This window comes from Hyperolius riggenbachi, chromosome 1 (assembly GCF_040937935.1).
Source record: "Hyperolius riggenbachi isolate aHypRig1 chromosome 1, aHypRig1.pri, whole genome shotgun sequence".
In the NCBI taxonomy this organism is placed as follows: domain Eukaryota; kingdom Metazoa; phylum Chordata; class Amphibia; order Anura; family Hyperoliidae; genus Hyperolius; species Hyperolius riggenbachi.
This window is the reverse complement of record NC_090646.1, coordinates 477,037,758-477,050,927: the sequence shown is the minus strand read 5'-3', so window position 1 is coordinate 477,050,927 and position 13,170 is coordinate 477,037,758. Positions and strand designations below refer to the sequence as shown.

The following is a 13,170-nucleotide window of genomic DNA, read 5'->3' as shown; positions in this document are numbered from 1 at the left end:
TTGAATATATTTTTACCACTGTGAATCTGAATACAGTTATGTTGCTTTTGATTGAGGTAATTTGAGTTTACCTGTCCATATGCTATCTGACCTATTTACATGCAGTGCAGCTGACCCTTTTTATTTCATACCATTGTAATAGTATGGTTGCATTTGGAATGTTGCGTTACTGAGTGCTAATTACTTTATTCCATGTTAGAAAAGTTGTTAAGACAAGGTAGCTAGGGCCCTGTACACACATCAGACCATAGTCTTTGGTAAATGAAAGATCACAGACCAATTTTACCCCCTTCCATGTAGTATGAGAGCCATACCTACACAGTCTTTTCTATGGAGCTGAACTCCCCATCAGATAGAAATCTTTGCAAGATGCTGCACACAAAGATGCTGTAGACATTCAAAAGATCAGTATCTGCAAAAGATCTGTTCCTGCAAAAGATCCGTTCCTGCAAAATGCATTCATAGTCTATGATATATGCAGATCTCGTAAACAACTTGTTTAACCTCCTTGCCGGTTATCCCGAGCTCAGCTCGGAGTAACCTGCGCAGGAGGATTTCTCAGGCCCCGCTGGGCCGATTTGCATAATTTTTTTTTTAGCAGAAAACAAAGCAAGCGCTCACCAATATGGGCCGCATCTGAATGACTCACCACCTCATATGCACCGCTTAAATAGCTCAAATACACACTCAGCAATCAGACAGATGCAAAACTAAACTAGATACTTACCATGCAAAACAGGATAGCACAATGGGTGCTGCTAGCCTGGTAGTTACAGAACTGTGAAAACAAAATATAGGTAAAAGGCTGCGCATCCCTGACCCAATACTGTACAATTGAATGGTTAATCGCTGTGGCGCACACCGCCCCCCCCTGGACTAAAATGCACGCCCGCATCCAAACAATGCAATACTGGTCTATGGAGAAATTTTAGCTTCCATCATAGTTTTGCATGCAAAAATATAGATATACTGGACATCTGCACCAACGTTGAGGTAAATTTTTTTTTTTTTACAAGCAGCTAGCACTTTGCTAGCTGCTTGTAACTTCCGATCGCCGCCGATCCGCCGCGCCGAGTCGCTCCCCCCCGCCCCAGACCCCTGCGCTGCCTGGCCAATCAGTGCCAGGCAGCGCTGAGGGGCGGATCGGGATTCCCTGTGACGTCCATGACGTCGGTGACGTCATCCCGCCCCGTCGCCATGGCGACCGGGGAAGCCCTGCAGGAAATCCCGTTCTCAACAGGATTTCCTGCATACTCTGATCGCCGAAGGCGATCGGAGTGGGTGGGGGGATGCCGCCGCTCAGCGGCTACCATGTAGCGAGCCCTGGGCTCGCTACATGATTTAAAAAAAAAAAAAAAATTTTAAAAAAAAAGTGCGGCGCTGCCTCCTTGCCGGATTTTTTAGACCGGCAAGGAGGTTAACAGACATTCATCTGCAGATCAGATCCACCAGGATGGATCTTCAGATCTGCAGATGATAGTCTGATCAGCAGATGAATGTCTGTTAAACAAGGTGTGTATGATGATCTGCAGATATCATAGACTATGGCTATCATTCATAAAGGAGCTGTCGGTAAGGGGAATCAATGCGGGAAAACACCGCTGCCGGTATTTTAGACTTCTGGGTGGGCATTCATAAACAAGTATCCATGTGCGGTAGCAGTGCGGAGATTCCCTGAACTAGGCTGGCGGTAGGCAGGCGGTATGCTTGCGGAGACACGGAAGCTGCCGAGTTGATACATTTCTCCGTGTTCCGCTCTGCTGCAGCTGCCTGGGAGGTCTGTGTGTGTCCATTCACTTAAATTGTTAAAGCCACATCAGAGTGAGCGGTACTTCCCGACCTCACACCGCTTGCGGTGATCTTCATGAATTAACGTTTTGCTACATTTGTTCCGATAATCACCGCACAAGGCGGTGATTTATCACTCTGCTCGGTAGTGTCATTTTTTTTTCATGCGGAAAGAGCCTTTATGAATGCTGACTTTGCCGAGTGTTCAGTAAAGTCAGCTGTTTTAAGCATTTCCGCATGCGGAAATGCTTTATGAATGATAGCCTAAGAATGCATTTTGCAAGAACGGAACTTTTTCAGGAACTGATATTTTGCAGATACTGATCTGTTGCATGTGTGCAGCATCTTGCAAATATTTGTATCTGATGGGGAGTTCAGCTCAATAGAATAGACTGTGTAGGTATGGCTCTCATACTACATGGAATGGGGTAAACTTGGTCTGTGATCTTTCATTTTCCAAAGACTATGGTCTGATGTGTGCATGCACCCTAGGATTCTGCAGTTAAAAATAATTCTTTAGAATATAAGGGTCTAGTGTGGGGGACCCAGCAAGAAACCTCATAGTGAACAGCTCTCCAGTCACAGTACCCTTTTACAGCACAAAGCGTTTTGATTGGCCAAATAGTGTGGACGTAGTTTACTACAACCTATTGGAAACCTAGATTTGCAAAAAGGGTGCCGTCCACCCAATCGCGTTAGATGAATTTCCCTATGAGGTTTCCTGTTGGGTCCCCTAAAGTAGACTAGCACTGAATAGAATGAATTTTTTTTTCCTGTTAAAATTAACCATAAACTACTAGGACAGGTGATAGTATATGCCTGCTACCCCCCTTTTCTCTTCTTTTATTTTCATCTGGTATACTTTAAGGAAGGAGCAACCACTACCAGTAAGTAAGTAAGGGGCGGTGGTCTGGAATGCAGATATACAGGCCTGTTGTCCAGGGCCAAGCTAGTTCATCAATGCTGCATGCTGTTTGAATTTTTTTTCCCGGGCAGTGTGTGAAAAAAAAAAAAAAAAAAAAAAAGCATTAAGGTTGGCCACACGCTATACAATTTTTTTAAAATCTCTCTTCAATTCAAGAATTGCAATCAATTTTTCTGATTGTAACACTTCAAAAATCTGACCAATGTACCACACACCTATGTTCAATTTTTCCTCAATTATGATAAAAATGATTGAAAACTCAGAAAAAAATTGCTTGGGTTTGTGCATCAAAAACAACAGTTTGCTTTCTTAACCACTTAAGGACCAGAGGCTGCTGGTACAGTAAAACGCTGCTTCCCGACGAATCGGCGCAAAAATCTGCCGCTCCCGCCTTTCTGTCCCTGCCGCAGTCCCCTCTCTCTGCTGTCTATGACGGCAGAGCGCAGTGCTCCGGTCAGGAGCCGCTTTCATTGGCTCCTGATCCTGTCAATCAATGTAAGCCAATGGGATTGGCTTCAAGTGATGACAGGGCCAGGAGCCAATGAAATGGCTCCTGATAGGCTCAGAGAGCTCTGCCGTCATAGAGACGGTAGGGCGAGCGAATTGCGGGGGGGGGGGGGGGGGCGGCACACAGAGCGGTGAGATCGGCGGTAACGGCAGGGACATGCGATTTAATGCAACATAGTCTACGTCCAGTCAGGGACACAGCACCACCTGCTGGACGTAGATTCATACTGCGTCGGTCCGGATTAGGTTAAAACAGAAAGTATTTGCAATAATTCAGGTTGGAGTGAGCTGCGAGATTTCTCCCAGTGCATAACTGCTGAATATACAAATCACCTATTATTATCCCTGTAAGCTAAACCCACCCACAGGTCCTCTGGAGTGCAATGATGTGTTAGCTTGATATATATACAGAGCCACAATAATCCAACATGCATACAGACTGTTCTGGATTGGTTGATACTCATCAGTGCATGGCATGGATAAATGTGTCTATATGGGGTAGGACTTGAAACACCCAGACTACCCAGCAAGCTCATGGTGAACCAGAACTCCTACGAGTGTGTAAGGTCTATTGTAGCCCCTTTCCCGCTCCTAGGAGTTCTGGTTCACTATGAGCTTGTTGGGTACTCTGTAACTTTTTACATTAAGAAATTGTTAATCTACCACATACCATTCAATTTTCATATAAATTGATCAGAATAAAATCCAACACTCCCGATCTTTTGTCGCATTAAAACGTGATATTCAGATTTATTGAATGAATGAAAAAAAAATCTTTAGATTTTTCGGTACAATGGGTTGTATTTATCAAATTGGTGTAAAACTGGATCTTTTAATTGTATGGTGTGTGGCCACCTTTAGGTTGTAGACATGCTGTGAGTGCTTTTCTGACCATCAGTGCTTTCTGAGTGTTTTTTTTTTTTTTTTTTGAGTCCACGGGAGGATTTCTTAAAATAAAATGTAATTTAAATGCTCTAGCTAGCACTTCGCTAACTAACTAAGCCTCCCAAGCCCCGCCGCACCTCTTTGATCCCCCCCCCCCCCCGATCGCTGCCGGTATTATTTACCCCTCCGCGATCCCGCCAGGGCTGCAGCTTCACCAATCAGCTTCACTCGTCACTATGGCGACGATCGGACATGACGTCATCGAAGTCATGCGCAGTCCCAATCCTCCCCATAGCGAAGCCTGGAGCTGATTAGGAGGCTGCGCCATCGCGGGATCCGGGGGTGGTACGTATAACGGCGGCGATCGGGGGAGAGCGGAGGGTCTCAGAGGGTATGGTTAGCTAGCGAAGTGCTAGCTTAACCATATAATACAAATTTTATTTTTTAAAAATCCTCCGGGGGCCATGCGATCCTCTCCGGGGTAAAAATATATTTTTTTTTTATACATACCTGGGGCTTCCTCCAGCCCCATGTGCACGGATCGCTCCCACGTCGCCGTCCTCCGCTATCTGCAGCTCTGGTATCAGGTCCTGTAACTTCCTCCAGGCGTGGCCAGTCTGCGCAGGAGAAGTGCGCCCTCTACGTATCTCTTCAGCGGCCGCTGGAGAGATACATACAGAGCGCGCTTCCTCTTGCGCAGACTGGCCGCGACTGTAGGAAGTTATGGGACCTGATACTGGAGCTGCAGATAGCGGAGGACGGCGACGTGGGAGTGATCTGTGCGCATGGGGCTGGAGGAAGCCCCAGTATGTATAACACTTTTTTTTTTTTTTATTCACTGCATCTCTGGTTTCCTTTAAAATCATAGTAAAACCACTGCATGCAGTGAGTTTGTGATTGATTCAAATCACAAACGCTGCAGTGAGAATGTATCCATAGGGATACATTAGCGGCAGCATTTTCTTGATTGCTGGGTATCAGCAAAATACTACCAAAGCGCCCAGTGTGAACCAGCCCTGTTGCTCAAACAGGTAGTGTGCTATAATAGAGGCTAGAGTAGACCAATAGTTTAAGAATGTAAAGGTAGGCGTTTGTATATATTACATGTAATCTTCAGAGTTGTTTAAAAAAAAAAAAAAAAAAAAAGTTTACGTTGGCATTCCAGAGATTCCCAGTTTGGTAGCATGTCTGCACCTGGATGCTGATGATCACTTACAAGCAGAAAGCTCTCTGCAGACTTCCTGCTTCACTTGTGGGTTATCTCTTGTTTCACAACTGTCATGTAATTCCACCATTCACCAGCAGATGGCTTTCTCAGCACTACAGAATAGCAATTAATACAGCAACTAGGAAGTACCTGTTTAGGACTCCACCCTCCTAAGGAAGTTTAGCTGCTGTTCGTTTCTGTTGTCTGAGCTCTTGCTGCTGTACTTCTGGCTTTGAACTTGTGCTCTGTTCCTGACCTCGATCTGGCTATTGACTTGGTACTGTATGTGTCCTCTTGGACCTCTGACCTTGCTGTTCTCAGGCTTGCTCCTTTTGTTACTGACTTTGCATTGTCACACCTGGTTGTTTAGATACTTTATATTGTTTGCACTCAATTATGAATTGGGTTTGTTTGCCCAGCGCTGGACTGATTTAACTTCTGCTATTGTTGTTGGTCACTGTTCACTTGTGTATAGCTGCACGTTTGTTTCAATAAACATCCTGTGCATCCTATTTTGGCATTTTGTTTGTTTCATAAACACTGTAAAAAGTGCTCTTTTGCATATAAGGCTTGTAGCAGTATACTTCACAGTTTGTTGTGTCACAAGATTGCCAGCAATGCCCACAAATGGTATCACACTGGGGTTAAGAAGATTAGTTGCATGCAGTATGTAAGTCTATTTCAACCAACTGTATAGGACTTTGGACTTAGGAGTGAATGGGTTATGAAGGCACTGTCTAAGCAGTTGCCGTAACACAACACTGGCTATTGCCTTACATGTTATCAGTGTGGTGTAATCTCCTTCATGCATGCTTGTGTGGTGTACACTTTCCTTTCACCTATGGATCCTGTAAGATCTGCGCCTGTTGAAGAGCATGTGCTTTTTTCTGTGATGAATGAGACTGAGTTATAACAAATGGGCTTTTAACAGGTTACAGTGCTTTAATACATACTCAACACCTAGCCTTCCCCCGTCTCCCCCCCCCCCCCCCCTTTTCTCTTTTTCTTGGACTTTCTAGCCTTTATCTCCATGCATGCATCATTTTTTAAAGGTTGATTTGATCACATGATCAAATTTGCTATCTGCAATGCAGCAAGCTGCATCGATTGTAATTTAGATCATTTGAAATTAAGATTGGATTGGACAGTAAATTTAGGTCAATCGTACAGCGATTGGCGTGTGGCGGTAGATTGACGGCCCATACCATTGCACAGTGCAGTGCTGCAGTTTGATAGATTTCATGCGAAACCCCCAAAACAATTGTCAGTGTTAATGCAGATTAGGGTACAATAAAAGTGCCCATACACTTTTATCAATTTTTGGCCCTGTTCCCATTATAAATCGCCAGCGCTATTGCAAGCGCTGAGCGATTTAATTTTTTTTTTTTGAGAGTTTTGTAAGCGCTTTTCCCTGCGCTTTGTGCTTAGAAAAGCTCTTTTCTAAGCGCTTTTGCAGAGCGATTCGTTTTTTCAGGAAGTGAACTCTTTCACCAGGAAATGAATACATGTATTTATTCATAAAAGCACTCGGGAAATCACTATACAAAATGCTTTTTCAAGTGCTTTGCGATTTCCCTAACACTCAGAAAATGGTACAGGCAGTGCTTTTGGAAGCGGGACACAATCGAACCGCTCATACGTGAACACTCTCATAGGGAATCATTACACAAGCGCTTTTAGGGGCCGATTTCTATAATCGCCAGTGCTTTAAAAAAAAATATGCAAACGCTCATAGTGTAAACAAGTCCTTACTGTTGGAGTCCCTGCAGTTTGTATTCATCTACAGGGATTTCCCCTAGAAAGATCAGTCGGTCGACTTTCAGTCGATTTTAACATGTCAGTGTAGATCGGACAGGATATAAGTCTAGGTCCATTGGGGATGGGGCAGGAGTGGTGGTAGATCGACAGCCCATAGCGTTGCATTGCATCGAACAATGCAACGCTGCAGAGTGTGGCAGGAATATATTTCTTGCTGAATCAATTTCTTTCAGAGAGGCTTCAATCATTTTGCCACATAGTATCAGTGCTGTGTTTTTTTTTTAATTATTTATAGAAAAAAATTTGCATAGAAACTGGAGCAAAAGTGAAGGCGATCCACAGCAGAAACCTAACTGGTCACTATTAGCAGCTGCTTCAGCTTTCCCGGCACTTCTATCAGTCCCCAGCTTGTTTGACTATATTGATTCTGTGGAGTGTTACATTCCTCCTCCTGCTCCTCATGAGTAGCCACACTACACTACCAGGTTGTATAGAAGCCTGTGGGCTATACTGGGAACTGCAGCTACACAGCTCCAGAGGGAAAGCCTCACTTATGTTTTTACATAAAGAATAAGCAAGCTTTCGGCCTTGCAGCCTTCGTCGGGCTTACATCCTGAAACAGGATGTAAGCTCGACGAAGGCTGCAAGGCCAAAAGCTTGCTTATTCTTATTCTTTTTAGTTAGCCAATAAATGGTATCATCCTGATTTAAAACTTCTTGTTTTTACATAAGCAAGTTAAAGCGGACCTAATCTCAGAATTTCCTCTACAGTTACCCTACAGGTACCCATACATGTAGCGATTTTGGCGTCCGATCAACCAATAAACAGATCTCTATCTGAACGGATACTTTACCTGTCCGGTGTCTGCCGCTGTGTCCAGACTCCTCCTCCGTATCCCGCATGGTTGCTGGCGCATTGCACATGGGCGCGTGTGTGACGTCACACATGCGCCCTGCATGTAATCTGCCGGCAACCATATAGTAGATGCACGACCACCTTTAAAAGATAAGCAAGTGCTTAATTCCTGGGAGCACCGAATTACCGTCTCTTCTGCTCGCCGCATGACTTCCTGGTCACTTCCTAGTGAGCAGCATTGCAGGAAGTCACGCGGCGAGCAGAGGAAGGAAGGTAATTGCTTCCCTGCTCGCTGATTACTATAGTGCACATAGTTGGAAGGGGAGCGGGGACATGAAGACCCAGGTGAGGGAGGGGGTCCCTGTCCTCCCCCCTCCTCTCCGCTGTGCTCGCTGCCCCCCTTCCTGGCTGCTACCCCCTCAGGCTACCTGGGGACACTTATGGGGGTGACGTTGAGGGAAGGAGCAGGCAGTAGGCAATCCGGGGCTCCCTCTGTTTCTGTGTGCAAAGTTCTCTGTGTAGAGGGAGATCCGTTTTTGCACTGCCTTTCACCAACCCTCCGTGTATCCGGGATCCGTGAAGTCCCGACAAATCCGGACTCTCTGTTCAGTTTTTCAATCCGGACCCCACGAATGGCCCACAGATCCGTATTTGAAGTGTGTGAAGACAACCACTATTTTTAACATTGGTGTCCGTGGCTCTGGTTTTGGTCTGAACCAAAAAAAAACGGAGCCACGGATACGTTTTTAAAACAAATGTGAACCGACCCTTATTGTTATAACAGTATTGAATTATACAGCGCCAGCATCTTATGTGACACTGGACAACAGACTACAGGGTATGACAATAGAAAATAAACAATACAACAGATAACAAAAGAAGAGGTGGATAAAGGCCCATACACACATCTGACTTTTGCGAACGGCGGGTCGTTTGAACGTCCCGCTGTTCAGTCGTCCGCACGCGAAATCGAGCGTGTGTACAGACTGTCGTTTGGGTGATAAGACTGGTCTTGAGCGATCCGCTCAATCACCCGAACGACAGTCTGTACACGCCCGATTTCGCGTGCGGACGACTGAATAACGGGACGTTCAAACGACCCGTCGTTCGCAAAAGTCTGACGTGTGTATGGGCCTTTACAGCTGATTCAGTGAACAAATCGATTACAGATCCACTCCAATCCAAAAAAGCTTTATTGACATGAGGTCACATAACGTGCCCCAAACGCAACGCGTGGTGGTGTTGAAGTTGGACGTCAGATTGAGCCGCTTTATGTGGCTCTCAAAGCAGCCGCTCCAGGATAGTGATGGGAAATCCAGATCTTTTTAAGGATTTGGATCATTCGAATCGGATCATGGAAAAGATCCGGATCTTTGAACCAAATCATTTGAATCATTTTACTAGGGAAGCAGACTGGGGGTGAAATGACCAGCAGAACAAGACTTTCCCTGCACTGTACATTCTGTATGTTCCTGTTTCTTCCAGACAGACATCCACTGTGAACCGAATCTTTCATTGTGATGATCCGGATGATTTGACTCACAAAAAAGATCCGGATCAAATGAACGATTCGTTCATGATCCGGACAACACTACAGTCCCACCACGAGTCACCACAGTGCAGTGAATATTAATTAGCCATGTGGCTGGCCGCAGAGGAGGAGGGGATACCTCCTCTTCCAACATTACTGAGCATGTGCAAACAGTCTAACGTGGCATAGCCGAGTATAACGTACAGCATGCAGCACTTTGTTTAAACGTGCTGCGTTACTATGTAACGCAATGCGTGCACTGTGAACAGCACATTGATTTTACAGTGCTATGAGTTAGGCTGTGTTACTGGCTGCTGTAACGTGGGACTTTAACGTCCCACTGTGAAACCAGCCTTAGCATTGCCAAAACATTAGCGTTGGCATGGGAGGGGGAGGTTGTGGGATTATTGATCTGGGGAGGGTATAGGTGACAGTATAAGGGGTAAATAGTCCATAGGTGTGGGAAGAGTATAGGAGGCAGAATAAGTGGTATATAATCCATGGGGTATCATGTTCCTCTCAGTTGGTGGCAGGCAGTGACATGTTGGGCCGCTATTTGCGCTGTGGCTTCCTCTTCCCCCAGTAGGATGTAGAGTTTCCTTTTTTTATCTGTGGAGGTGACATTTTTACACGGGTGGAGGATAAGCTTACACAGCATTGTGAGACAAAAGGGGAAGAGAACCCTGGCCAAAAGGCCTTCTAGTAGTGTCAATTTCCACTAGGAGATTACATTTTGCATACAGGTCTCCGATATGCAAATGTTCCTGTTTTTTATGTGAATTTTCATGTCTAGCAATCATTACATGGGAGATGGATATGTGGGGCAGAAATCTTCAACGTGCAATCCATATTTTTTCTGCAATGCACCACTTGCGAAAATTTGTGTTGAGTGGAAATTACTCCATTTAATTCATTTGGTTTCATTTTTAAAGGAAACCTAAATCAAAGAGGGAAAAAGAGTTTCTTACCTTGGGCTTCTACCAGCCCCCTGCAGACGTCCTGTGCCCGTGCCGACCTGGGCAGGACGCTCCCAGCGACGCAAGGATGCGTATGACCAGGGCCGCCGTGCAGGCACAGTATACATCGATTGGTCAGTCGGGGTAAACCAAAACTTAGCTGCAGCAGGGGGACCGGAGGATTGTTGCAGGACAGCGCGGGCACAGGACATTTGCAGGGGGCTTGTAGAAGCCTCAGGTAAGTGAACCTTATTTTTTTCCTTTTTGATTTAGGTTTCCTTTAAAAATGAAACCAATCAATTCAATGGAGTACGGTAATTTCCACTGAATGCAAATTTTCGCAAGTGGTCCAATGCAGAACAAATATGGCTTGAATGTTTGCATATGGATTTAGGTTCCGTTTAATGCGAAAATTTGCTTTGTGAATTTGTACTTTGAAATGGGCCTAGGGATAGGACAACAAGTAAAGGGAAGCTGTGCATGAGATGGTAAAAATGGTGGTCAATGGCCGAAGTGTCTTAGGTAGGAGAGTATGCTTGCCTGAAGAGGGGAGTTTTCAGGTTGCGCCTAAAAAGGGTAAATATGGGTGAGAGGATTGAAGAGAATCGAGAGAAGTATTGTAAGTGGAAGTGAGAAGCGGTGACCAGAGAGGAAGATAGGATTGTGTGTAGGATGGTATCTGGAAATAAGCTTACTTAAAGAGAATATGGGGGCAGATAGGACACAGAGCCATGTTCTCTGCCTAATGACATGGCTCTGTGTCCCCCAACCGCGGCGCTAAAGCCCCCAAGTTTAGCGACAAGATTTGTTGCTAACTTGGAGGTAAATAGAGGGGAGAGGAGTTCCCTGTTTAGAACGCCCGCCAGGGGCGTTCCTACAGGGTTTCCTGAGCTACCATTGGGCAGCTCTCTTCCCAGGCCGCGCCTCCTGCTGCTCCCCCGCCTCCCTGCACGCTATGAGAGACAACACAGTCTCTCAGCACAGCGTCCTTGCAGCCCACCTCGCGCTCTCTTTAAAGTGGACCTGAACTCAAAACTTCCTCTGCTCTAAAAGTAACGTAACAGCATAACCTTTAAAAAAAAAAAACATTTCTGTGTTACAGCTTACTGAACCCATATAATGAATCTGCATTGTGTTTACCTCCTCGTTTCATGGAAGCAGACAAAGGGTTAACATCCTGTGTTTACATATTAGCTGTGTCAGCCGAGACTGCCAAATTTCTGTGCTGACACAGCTGAGAGCTCAAATTACACTTTTGATTACTTGAAGATGAGGGGAAATTAGACAGACTCTTTTCCCTAAAAACACACGGTGTATTGTGCAAGAATTCAGGTCCACTTAACAAAAAAAAAAGAGCTAGAACATAAAGGCCTCGTTCCCATAACAACCCGCAGATGGCGGTGTGATTGGAACACAATGTTTACGATCGCATGCAACCTGCGTTTGTATGTGTTGCGTGACTGTTCCCATACACTTGTAGTGACCGGTTCAGCCGCTCGTTTTGCAACGCAGAACTGGTCCGTAACGCATGCAGTGTGAACATCAGACGGTGCAGTCTATGCACTTCTGATGTTCATGCGTGTCTGCCTCCTGCACGCCTTGCCGAAATCTGGACGGCTACTCGTGTAGTGTGAACGGGGCCAAAGAGCTTTGTAGGCGAGTCAGGTTTTTAAATTGTATCCTTTGTGTAACTGGCAGCCGGTGAAGGGACTGACAGAGGGGGATAGGGCTGGAGAAGCAGGAGGAGAGGTGTATGAGTCGTGCATCAGAGTTCATGATGGACTGTAATGGGGCTAAACTGTTAGCTAGGAGTCCACAGAGCAGAGAGTTGCAGTAGTCTAGTCGTGAAATCAGGGCATGCACCAGAAGATTGGCAGTGTTCTGTGTGAGAAAAGGGCGGATGCGGGAGATGTTTTTTAGATGGAGATAAGAGGATAGTTTGTCAATTTGTGGTTTGAATGAGAGACTTTAGTCCATTATTACACCTAGGCAGCAAGCCTGGGGGACAGGCGTTATCAACATTTTGAGTTTTGGAAAAAAAAAAGTGATCTGGTGGTAACTTCAAAACCCGGGCTGCTCCGCATGCATCTAGGAGCTCTGTAGAAAAGACAAAAGAAGGAGCATATACAAGTTCTGTGTAAAAGAGGGAAACTAGCCCTCTGGACAGGTCTCACCTTAGTATAAGCTGACTTGGTAGCAGTAAGCGCAGCGTCCCACACTTTGCAGCTAGGGGACCAGGTTCCTTGACAATGGCACTGCTTCAGTCCTCCACAGGGGAACCAATCTTTCAGTGATTGCAGCTGCAGGATCAGCTGAAGGGCAGCCAGTAAGGTAGCCTAGCATGCAGACAGAGCGACACTGCTCTGTGGTTTTGAAGTTATAGCAGCACTAGTAACAGCTTTGCTGTCACTTTGCTGTATGAGTGGATGTTAGGAGGTGTCTGTGTGCAGGGGAAAGCAACCACTTCCTGGCTCAGATGCAAACAGCTGATGCTGCTGTGCTGGTGAAGGAGAGGGCTCTATGACTGCACTGGATTTTCACTGGTGCCCCAGCTGGGCTGCAAGTAATGAGTGTAAATTGCGTCATATAGGTGTTAAGAGGACTTGTTTAAGTGTGGGTGGAAAGATGCCTTCGGCGAAAGAAAGGTTGAAGGTGAGATGGTAGAGGATAGGGGAGTGGGAATGGGGTCGAGGGCATGTAGTGGGATGAGATTTTGAGATGAGTGAGGAAACAGTAAGTTCAGATAGTGGTGGGAAG

At 45.6% G+C, this 13,170-nt stretch overlaps 1 protein-coding gene across 3 annotated transcripts in view; it reads left to right on the top strand.

Annotated features, from left to right (window-relative positions):
• TOX4 (TOX high mobility group box family member 4) overlaps positions 1-13,170 on the top strand; it is a 67,435-nt gene that overhangs the window by 27,065 nt on the left and 27,200 nt on the right. The window lies entirely within an intron of this gene.